We start from the raw sequence: 12,000 nt of genomic DNA on the forward strand, positions 1-12,000 counted from the left end.
GACTTGAAAAAGCATTTATTTCCTTTGTCACTTCAGCTAGATTTAAAAAAGTCAATTAGCAAATGTGTGCTAACTAGCATAGACTCTTCCTTTAATTCTTAAATCAATAAAACATTTCCTCACTTATAAGTTGCTCCTAAAGAGCAACTTTAGGGAGAACAGCATACTCTTGCCTAATGTAAAGCCCCTATATTTTGATCAAAAGCAGATTCAATCTCTTTACCAAGGGAAGGGAACATTGTCATCTGTTTTATTTTTCTTTGGGTGACATTCATTCCCCTTGTAGTTCAGTGGAAAGTCTCTCTTTGATGCCTTGCAAAAACATGTTTAATTACCTCGTTTAAAGTCATCATTGTCTTTTTTTTGGTATAAAATAGTTGGAAGAATGTAAACAGGTAACAGAACAAGGAAAACATGAATAATTACCACTGTGCTTCTTTTCTTCAGTTGTTCATAAGGCCATCATTGCTATACTATTGATGATTATCTGTGGTGTGCTTCATTAACAAACAACATCAAAAGTTCAGTGGTTAAATCTTAATTATTTCTCCTTCCCAACACATGTCAAATGCAGGTTGGCTAAAGACTCTGCTCCACAAGATGCTCTTTCTGGGATCCGAGTGAATATCATTTAAGATAACATCAGTAGTGGGGCGCCTAGGTGGTTCAGTTAGTTGACGTCTGTCTATTGATTTTGGCTCAGGTTGGATCTCAAGATTCATGAGATCGAGGCCCATGTCAGTTTCCATGCTGCCAGTGAAGATCCTGCTTGGAATTCTCTCTCCCTCTCTCTCTGCCCCTCCCCTGCTCGTGAGCTCTGTCTCTCTCTCTCTCAAAAGAAATAAATAAACTTAAAAAAAGGATATGATCAGTAACAATCAGGAGGAAGTTAAGGTGCAATACAATGTAGAGGCTACTATATACTCCCACTTGTAAGTAGCATAGCTTTTCTACTTATATTTCATGGTCCCAAGTAGTCAAGTAGACATATTTATAATCTTGAATATGAGGAAATAAAAGTATACTAAGTGTCAGACAGGAAAATATGCTAATTTTTAATGACAATTTTCAACTCCACTTAATACTTCGCTCTGTGATATTGGGGATCGATGCTGAAAAACTACACCACCCAGTCTCCTTTGCTGTCAGGTTTCCTGATAGACACTGACAATAAGAGGCACTGCAGAAAAAGTAGAAAGTGGGAGAAAACAATCAGATTTATTTTTTCCAGTATTTGGTCTTGGTGTCTGTCTGATGGCCCTAGCAGCGGAAGTTGACCTCCCAAAAGCAATTGGCTCCAGGGTTTTTCAGAACCAGATACATCGTGGCCTTCAGATGCATAAGCAGGTGTAGGAAGCGCCCTGTCCTCAGGTTTCTCCTCTGAGTTCCCAGAAACCAAAGCATCCCTACATCACACCCTCATAAGTAAGAAGCACAACCCCAGGCAGTGGCTGCTCTGAGTACTTGAGGTCTGGGAATCCACCTCATTCCCCAGAAGAGGCAATCCAAGGGCCAGGCAGAAGCAGCAATGTTTTTTGTGACCTAGCCTCAGGAGCCATACATTTCCTTTTATTTAAACCACATCCCTGAAAGGGTAGTTATTATCTCTGCATTACCTCAGTGTTCTTTTGTTTGCTTGTTTCTGCCTCTTGTCTTGCTCCCTTTACAACCTAAATAGCAAGTTCCTTGTGTGGAATTCTCCGTGGTGATATTTGCCTTTTCCTTTCCTGATTGTAATCAGTATGGAGAAGAAAGAAATAGCGAGGAATAGCAGAAGCAGCTACCGTACATGGTATTTATATATCCTGCCTCCATTACCTATTCTATTTTCCCTTTGGCAATGGCCCAGACTTGAGAAAAGTATATTTAGTTACTGACTGGAGAGACACAAAAACTCATTACTAAGGGTTTTGAATTTATAATGATTTTGCCTGCATTAAATTTCAAAAAGCTTCTTTTCCTTTATAAGCAAAAGGGTTTTTTAAAGTGTTTATTTATTTTTGAGAGAGAGAGAGTGACAAAGCATGAATGGGAGAGGGGCAGGGAGACAGAAGAGGAGACACAGAATCCCAAGCAGGCTCCAGGCTCTGAGCTGTCAGCACAGAGTCCAACGTGGGGCTCGAGTTCCCTAACTGTAAGATCATGACCTGAGCTGAAGTCGGAGGTTTAACCCACTGAGCCGCCCTCGTGCCCCCAATTTCAGTAAGTTTTAATGAAGAGACCACTGAGTGTCTTCACTGAGTGGATTTCCCTGAGCTTCTTGATTGAGTCTGTGGGTTGATGTTATAGCATTTTAGAAAATTCTTTGCAGTATTTGCTTTGAATATTACTTCTGCCTTATATTCTCTCTCTTATACTTCTGCGGTGCTAACTTACATGTATATTAGAACTATTGGCTGTGCCCCACATGTACCTTACCCACCATATTTTTCTTTTCTTTTTTTTTATTTTGGGCATTTATTATTTACCTGTCTTCCAATTTATGTTGCCAGCCTTCAAATGTTATTAAAATGATTTACTACGTTCTTACATTTAGATGTTTTATTGTTTAATTCTGCTAAGCTGATTGATTCTTTTATATAGATTTCAAATATCTATTGAAATTTCCATATTTTAATCATTTTATTAATTTCTTTCTATTTCCTTGAACATACCATCAATAATAAACATATGATCTTAATATCCTAATTATAATATCTATATCATTTATTACTTCTCATATTGTTTTTTATTGGTCTTATAACTCTATATTTTTACTTGATTATTTATTCATGTTGAATGCCAAACATTGTTTTAAAGAATTCTTGTATGTTTCTGATAAGTTACTATTTCCTTTAATATGAAGATAGAGGTGAGGCTGACTGACTTAATCCAAACAGGAATTATGTTGAATTGAAGCTAGATTTATGTAGATAGATCCAACCTATTTCTGGGTCACTCTTATATCTAGTGTGTGGCTCTCCAAAGATTCTAATTAATGCTTTGAAGTGGGATGGATGCCTTTTGGCACACAGAATTTGCATACATATATATCAGAAACATAAATATCAGCTGTTTAGGACTCCTGCTTTATTCATCTTCAAAATTTGGCAAATATCTTGAGGAAGAAACTGCTGGATTAGTTTAAATCATTAGTCTTAAATACCAGACAGCTTTAGAGGCTGGCACAGGTCTGTAGTAGTAAAATTAGCCATCTGTTTGAGGTTCTCAATTTTTCGTTCCAATTATACTGGACTTCCCAAAGTGTTTTTGATTTGTTTGACCCACAAAAGTGGTCCTCTACCAAGGTTAAGCCCAAATTCTCATATTTGACCAAAAGTTGGATGTAGCAAATGATCCCAGTGAGTAGACATTAGTTCCTTCTGTGAAAGTTTCTTTTCTTTCTGGAATTTTAATGTCTCTAGTCCACATTGCTTCTGCAGAAATCTGTCATCTTTGAAATGAACAAATCAGGAGACTATAGATGTTGGAGAGGCTGTGGAGAGATGGGAACCCTCTTGCACTGTTGGTGGGAATGCAAACTGGTGCAGCCATTCTGGAAAACAGTGTGGAGGTTCCTCAAAAAATTAAAAATAGAGCTACCCTATGACCAGCAATAGCACTGCTAGGAATCTACCCAAGGGATACAGGAGTGCTGTTGCATAGGGGCACTTGTACCCCAATGTTTATAGCAGCACTTTCAACAATAGCCAAATTATGGAAAGCCTAAATGTCCATCAACTAATGAATGGATAAAGAAATTGTGGTTTATATACACAATGGAATACTACGTAGCAATGAGAAAGAATGAAATATGGCCTTTTGTAGCAATGTGGATGGAACTGGAGAGTGTTATGCTAAGTGAAATAAGTCATACAGAGAAAGATAGATACCATATGTTCTCACTCTTATGTGGATCCTGAGAAACTTAACAGAAGACCATGGGGGAGAAGGGGAAAAAAAAATGTTACAGAGAGGGAAGGAGGCAAATAAGAGACTCTTAAAAACTGAGAATAAACTGAGGGTTGAAGGGGGGTGGGAGGGAGGGGAAAGTGGGTGATGGGCATTGAGGAGGACACCTGTTGGGATGAGCACTGGGTGTTGTATGGAAACCAATTTGACAATAAATTTCCTATTAAAAAATTATTTTAATAAAAAAAATACATAAAATAAAAGTAAAATTTCCCCTGTCTCACATCTGGCTTTCTTCTGAAATACTCTATTTCTGCCACAACGTTAGGGGGCCACCAGAAACAGAGGCAAGAAACATATATTTATAAGCTTTTTTCCCCATTCAGTTCCATAATTGTGCATGGCCAATATCACTAATAATCAGTTGCTTCTGGTATCAAACCCTAGCAAGTATTCCATCCTTCTCTGCTGTTTTCAAAGTCCATGTGAAGAGGTTCTACCAATACCTAAAAAGAGAAAAAAGTTTTGTTAGTTTAGTATTTGAATTTAGACATTTTCTAAAATTATCTGTTCACACATGGAATGTAAGTTCAGTGAAAATAGGGGCTTTAATTTGTTCAACATGTTATTCCCAAAGCCTAGAGCACTCTCTATATGCTACCAAATGGTGCTCAATTGTATTTGTCAAATAAATAGATAAGTAAATAAATAAATAAATAAATAAATAAGTTTATTTAACTATAGAATCATGTTAATCATCCTTCATTAATATACTTAGAAATTTTCTTGAAGAGTTTCATGGTTTTGTTAATGTAACACAGTAACTCATGTTTGCTATTTATAAGGTAATGCTTTTTATATTTAAACTGGATAGGTTATTGATAGTTCATTTTAATTACCTTTTTTAATTCAATCTGATTTTTGTCTTTAGTTTTTTGTTTTTAATAACTATTGCATATTGTTCATCATAGTTTAACATAAGATTTTTCTATGTATATCTTTGCCTACTTATCTGTCATCTATTTATCATTTTTCTATTATATACCCATAATCTATTATCTGTTTTTATAATTATATTTTGCTTATTGACTTTATTCTTCTCAGTAGTTATCTGTGTTTTTTCTTCCTTTCCATTGCTTATTTTCTCTAACTGTGGTATACTATGCTTCCACATTTTAAACTTTCCATTGTTTTTTGTCCTCATCTATTAAATTATTTCCTGCCATTTAAAAACATTCTGAGTTTGGGGGAAACTTCTTTATGTGTATTCTGTTAATCACAGATTTGAAATGATGCAATGTCATTTGCATCATTTGCATTATTCATCTGACTTGTGATTCTATTTTAGTTGATATCTTTCTATAACTTTCTTTTATAATCAAGCTTTAAATTTTTTCTTATTTCCCTTTACTTTTTAGTATTATTACCATGATTAGATTGCTCTTTATTGAACAGTTTTATATTTATTTTTTAAGTTAACCTTGTGTGTGCGTGTGTGTGTGTTTTAAGATATCAAACTTGCCAGCAATCTTTCAAACTTTCTTCTGGATTCGTGATTATTTTGGAAGTAGCTTTTCCTTTATTTTCCTTTGTTTCTTGTTTGTTTTCTTTTAAAATTTCTTTTCTCTTATTCTCCTTTCTTTTCTCTCTTTCTTTCCTCCCCCATTTTTTCTTTATTTTTTGAGTGTGTTGGATGATAGTTATTTTCCGTATAATTTCTTTTTTCTTCCATTTTTATCTGTTCCTTCTTAAATTTTTTCTTCCTGTCTTCCAATATTCCTAATAATGTTTTATTGTCTAGATGTAGCGAAGTTGATTTATCTATAGACTTGCTGAAGGACATCTTCGTAGTTTCCTAAATTTTAACAATTGTGAATATAGCTGCTATAAACATTTGTGGGCAGACATTGTGTAGACCTAAATTTTCAACTCCTTTGGGTTGACTCCTTTGCTGACCATATTATAAGAGTATTTAATTTTGTAAGAAATCGCCAAATTTTCTTTCAAAGTGGCTGTCCCATTTTGTATTTCTACCAGCAATGAATGAGAATTACTGTTGCTTCATATTCTCACCAGCATTTGGTGTTGCCATTGTTCTATATTTTGTTTATTTATTTATTTTTTGAAACAGCTCACTACTCTTGTAAGGCAATGTGTTGTATACAGTTCCCATTACTACTTTTGTGTGTGACTTATTCTAAAATGCCTTCTGCCTGTTTGATCATCTGAATTTAAAGGAATCAGTAAAAAAAATGGACTTATCCACAAGGTGTATGCCCAACATTTTTCCCAAAAGAGCTTTGTATGTGTGTGTTATATATATCAAAATCCAATGAGCCACCACCACTGCTCACCACACAAAATGCACTCCTTTTACATTTTCTTTTATTTATTTTATTTTTTTATTTTTTGGGACAGAGAGAGACAGAGCATGAATGGGGGAGGGGCAGAGAGAGAGGGAGACACAGAATCGGAAACAGGCTCCAGGCTCCGAGCCATCAGCCCAGAGCCTGACGCGGGGCTCGAACTCACGGACCGCGAGATCGTGACCTGGCTGAAATCAGACGCTCAACCGACTGCGCCACCCAGGTGCCCCTACATTTTCTTTTAAAAGTGTGGATGTATAGGGTAGCTTGGGTGGCTCAGTAGGTTGAGCGTCAGATTCTTGGTTTGGCTCAGGTTGTGGTTGCAGGGTTGTGGGATCAAGCCCGGCGTCAGGCTTCATATTGAGCATGGAACCTGCTTAGGATTCTCTCTCTCTCTCCCTCCCTCTACCCCTCTGCTCCTCCCCCCCCTTTAAAAAAATAAAATAAAACAAAAGTGTGGATGAATCTGTTGAAGATGCATGATTATGTAGTAAAACATCATTCTGATTATTTCACACATCAAAACTTATGGGGATAGAAAAATAGCTGTGAATTTCCTTATTCCCAGCCTCCCCCCCCTCCCCCTCGCAGTACAAAAATTAAATAAACAAAAATCCTCTTCCTGAGATGGCTGTGATTTTTCTCCATCTGGATTATTTCAAGGTTTCATTTTTTTCTGTATTTTGAATATGGATAGTTGTGATTTTTTAGGTATGTATCCTGTTTGATGTTCTCTAATCTTCTATATCTGTGTTTTGGTTTCTGTCATTAATTTTGAAAAGTTCTACTGCCAGAAAACATGAATAGACACTTCTCTAAAGAAGACATCTGGATGGCCAACAGGCACATGAAAAGGTATTCAACGTCGCTCCTTATCAGGGAAATATAAATCAAAACCACTCTCAGATATCACCTCATGCCAGTCAGAGTGGCCAAAATGAACAAATCAGGAGACTATAGATGCTGGCGAGGATGTGGAGAAACGGGAACCCTCTTGCACTGTTGGTGGGAATGCAAATTGGTGCAGCCGCTCTGGAAAGCAGTGTGGAGGTTCCTCAGAAAATTAAAAATAGACCTACCCTATGACCCAGCAATAGCACTGCTAGGAATTTACCCAAGGGCTACAGGAGTGCTGATGCATAGGGGCACTTGTACCCCAATGTTTATAGCAGCACTCTCAACAATAGCCAAATTATGGAAAGAGCCTAAATGTCCATCAACTGATGAATGGATAAAGAAATTGTGGTTTATATACACAATGGAATACTACGTGGCAATGAGAAAGAATGAAATATGGCCTTTTGTAGCAACGTGGATGAAACTGGAGAGTGTGATGTTAAGTGAAATAAGCCATACAGAGAAAGACAGATACCATATGTTTTCACTCTTATGTGGATCCTGAGAAACTTAACAGAAACCCATGGGGGAGGGGAAGGGGAAAAAAAAAAAAGAGGTTAGAGTGGAAGAGAGCCAAAGCATAGGAGACTGTTAAAAACTGAGAATAAACTGAGGGTTGATGGGGGGTGGGAGGGAGGGGGGGTGGGTGATGGGTATTGAGGAGGGCACCTTTTGGGATGAGCACTGGGTGTTGTATGGAAACCAATTTGACAATAAATTTCATATATTGAAAAATAAATAAATAAATAAAATAATAAAAAAAAAAAGAAAAGTTCTACTGCCATTATTTCTTCAGATATTCCTTTTTCTCGTTTCCCTTTTCTCCTCCCAGTATTCCAATTAAGTATTTGTTACACTTTTTCAGATTGTCACATAATTCTTGGATGCCATGCTCTGTTAAGTTTTTCTCTTTTTTTCTTTGCATTTAAGCTTGGTAAGTTTCTATTGAGCAGTCTTCAGGAATCACTGATTCCTTCCTCTAAGTTGTTCAGTCTACTAGTGTGCCTATCAAAGGCATTCTTCATTTCAGTTACAATGTTTTTGATATCTAGCATTTCTTTTGATTCTTTCTTACATCTTCTCTTTGTCCACTTATATTAGTCATCTGTTATTGCATGCTACTTTTTCCTTTAGAGCCCTTACTGTATTAATCATCATTATTTTCAGTTCCCTGTTAGATATGTCCACCATCTGATTCTGTTACTTGCTTTGGGCTCTTTCTTCCTTTTGTTACACATAGTAATTTTTTTTGTTGTTGTTGAAAGCAGAACACCTTGTATAGACAATAGAAACTGATGTAAATAGGCCATTAGTGTGAAGATTTATGAAACTCTTGCTAGGATAATCTTTTTAGGATGTGTTTAATATTTGCTGTGTTGCTGAAGCTCTAGGTACTTCTGGAAAAGTAGTATCTTCTAATGTCTTTGCTTTTGTCTTGTCTCTTGACTCTGAACTCTTATACGTATTCTTTCTCAGAGAGAAAAGGGCTCTACAGCTATAATACACTGTATTATGTTATATATTGTGTGGTGGTAGTTGTGGCAAGGGGTAGTGTTCTGTAATATTATGGTTATACCTCAATATTTTAGGCCTGTGTCCGTAAGCTGTGATTTTCCCAACTGTTTCTCCAGTGATGTCAACTAAGCCACCCAGACCCCCCTCCTTTTTAACTCAATCTTAAGTTTGGTTTGTTTCTATTATTATGTATTCAAGTTTAAAATCTTTCCCTCCTGATTTGTTTCCTCTTTGTCAAGAATTATAGTAATTCACTGCTTATTGTACAATCTCTGAAAATAGTTGTTCATATTTTTTTTTCCAGAATTTAGTTTTTTGTCACAGAAGGCAAATCTTGTGGGAATGCTTCTTACATGACTAGATGTGGAAACATCTTAAATTCATTATTTTCAAACATTAAATGACATTTACATTTGTAATGTAAGCACACATTTCAGTGAGAGTTTACTATTCTTTATATATTGACATATTTTATTTGTTTATATTCTGTTTAAAACTTTTGAAGTGAAATTTATGAGACTGACTTACCTATAATTTTTATATTAGTTTCTATATAAGACTCATGACAGACTCATAAATATAGGTTGGAAATATTGCCTTTATGATCACTCTTGGGTTTGTAAGAATGGTCTTGTTTCTTTTATTTATTTATTTATTTCTATTTTTTATTTTAAAAATATATTTAATATGAAATTTATTGTCAAATTGGTTTCCATACAACACCTAGTGCTCATCCCAACAAGTGCCCTCCTCAATGCCCATCACGCACTTTCCCCTCCTTCTCTTGAACATTAATAATAATAGTGAAGCCAATTACAAAAGAGTCATTTTTCACTTGAAGATTATTAATAAAAATTTAATTTCTTTAGTAAATATTTTAAAATCTATGTTTCTCCTTTATACATCATTTGATCTATTTAAATTTTTTTATTTAAAAAATTAATTTTTGGTAAAAATATTGTTTATTATACAGTTGAATCCCTGAGCAGAGGTTGGGAGCATAGAACTCCCATGTAGCCAGAAATCTGCATATAATTCTTGACTCCCTAAAGTTGAAACTGCTAATATCTTACTGACAACCATAAGACTTACTGATAACATAAACAGTTGACTAACATATATTTTGTGTGTTATATGTATTTTATGCTGTTTTCTTACAATTAAGTAAGCTAGAGAAGAGAAAATGTTATTAAGAAAATCATAAGGAAGGGACAATACATTTACAGCACTATACTGTATTTATTGAAAAAGATCTGTGTTGAAGTGGACCCATGCAGTTCAAGTCCATGTTGTTCAGGGATGAATTGTGTATATATTTTAAATATCAGGAGTACCTGTCTATAGTGCTATCCCCTTTTCATTCCTGATACTTGTGATTTGATGTTGCTGTTTTTCCATTGTTATATTGGTTAGGGTTTTATACATCTTACTGGTCTTCCTGAGAATCAATGTTAAGCCATGTGATCATCTCACACCTGTCAGAATGGCTAAAATCAAAAACAAGAAACAAGCGCGAGTGAGGATGCAGTTCTCCATGAAGGAAACTTCATGCACTGTTGGTGGGAATGCAAACTGGTGCAGCCACTATGGAAAACGGTATGGAGTTTCCTCAAAAAGTTAAAAACAGAACTACCCTGTGATCTGGTATGCACACTACTGGGTATTTACCCCAAAAATACAAAAACGCTGATTCAAAGGGATACACACACCCCTGTGTCTATTGCAGCATTATTACCAATAGCCAAATTATGGAGGTGGCCCAAGTGTCCATCGATAAATGAATGGAAGAGAATATGTGGTCTAAATATACAATGGAATATTATCTAGCCATAAAAAAGAATGAAATCTTGCCATTTGCAACGACATAGATGGAGCTAGAAAATATAATGTTAAGCGAGATAACTTAGAGAAAGACAAATACCATATGATTTCAGTTATATGTGGAATTTAAGGAACAAAACTAAATAGCAAAGGAAAAAGGAGGCAGAGACACAGAGAGAGAGAAACAAAGAAATCAACTCTTAACCATAGAGAACAAACTGATGGTTACCAGACGGGAGGAGGAGAGGTAACTGGGAAGATGGGGGAAATAAAAGAAGGGGATTAAAGAGTACACTTATCATGATAAGCATTGAATAAAGTATACAATTTAAGAATCACTATATTGTACACCTGTGACTAATATGACATGTATGTTCACTATACCAAAATTAAAATTAAAAACTTAATAAAACATACAAAAATAGCCAGTAGAAAAAAATGTTAAGCCATGTGAATATCCTATATTATCCTTATTTTTTCTATTTCATGAATTTTTATCTGCATTATTTACTTTCATTTTTTTTTGTTTTGACTTGTTTTCTATTTCACTATGTTAAAATAGAAGATTAATCTAGTTGTTCCTGCTTTTCTTGCTTATAGTACCTACTTAGTGTTTTTCATATATCTCTTTAAGTACTTCTTTTCCTGTATTGCAGAAGTTTAGACATAGCAAACTGTACTATATAGTTCAAAGTCAAAATTTAACTTGATTTGTTTTTGATCCATTGAGTTTTAGCTAATTACCTAATTATTATTTATTTCTATATTAACCTGAGCATCATCAAAGAACATACCCTGTATGATTTCAATCGTTGAATCTGTGGAGGGTTTCTTTATGTCCCATCACAATAGTGAATGACAGTAAGTGTTCTTATGTATTTTGAGCACTAGCATGTTTTTATTGCTAATGCCATTGTGGGAAGTTTAAGGAATTGGACGCTTGTACATTTTATAGATTAGATAGTCAAACTCTACCCTGTGTGCTTTCTAGTTGGAGATGTTGGAGAGTTCAAATATCTCCTGTTACTATAGTTCTTGGCACAGATTTTGTTCTATCGATGAGGTCCACACACACTCAGAATTGGAAAGGGCAAAGTGAGCTGAGGATCAACTTTCTGGTCCGTTTGACATTTTATACCAAGGAAATTTCATCTTAGAAAGGTTGTGAATACATGTGGGCTATTTTCCAAGCAGTATTGAGACCCCAACTTCCTAGTGAAGCTATTTTAATGGATGAGGAAGCAGTGACATCTTTTTGCTTTCATTTATCTGGTCCCTGGACCACAGTTAAGGTTATGCATTTTTAAAATTGTATCTCTAATGGTAGCCTATCTTTGTGAATTTTACTATGTGCTCTTAGGGTCATTATAAGAGTGTCACCCAGAAGTTCCTCCAGTCTTTCCAAGTTTCACAAGCCTCAATTCACCTTAATTAATCATTTCCTGTTTAAAATACTTAAACTGTTTACTTCTCCTACACTTACAAAACTTCTACTAATACAACGTTATAG

The sequence above is a fragment of the Panthera onca genome, chromosome B4 (assembly GCF_046562875.1).
Source record: "Panthera onca isolate mPanOnc1 chromosome B4, mPanOnc1 haplotype 2, whole genome shotgun sequence".
Taxonomy (NCBI): domain Eukaryota; kingdom Metazoa; phylum Chordata; class Mammalia; order Carnivora; family Felidae; genus Panthera; species Panthera onca.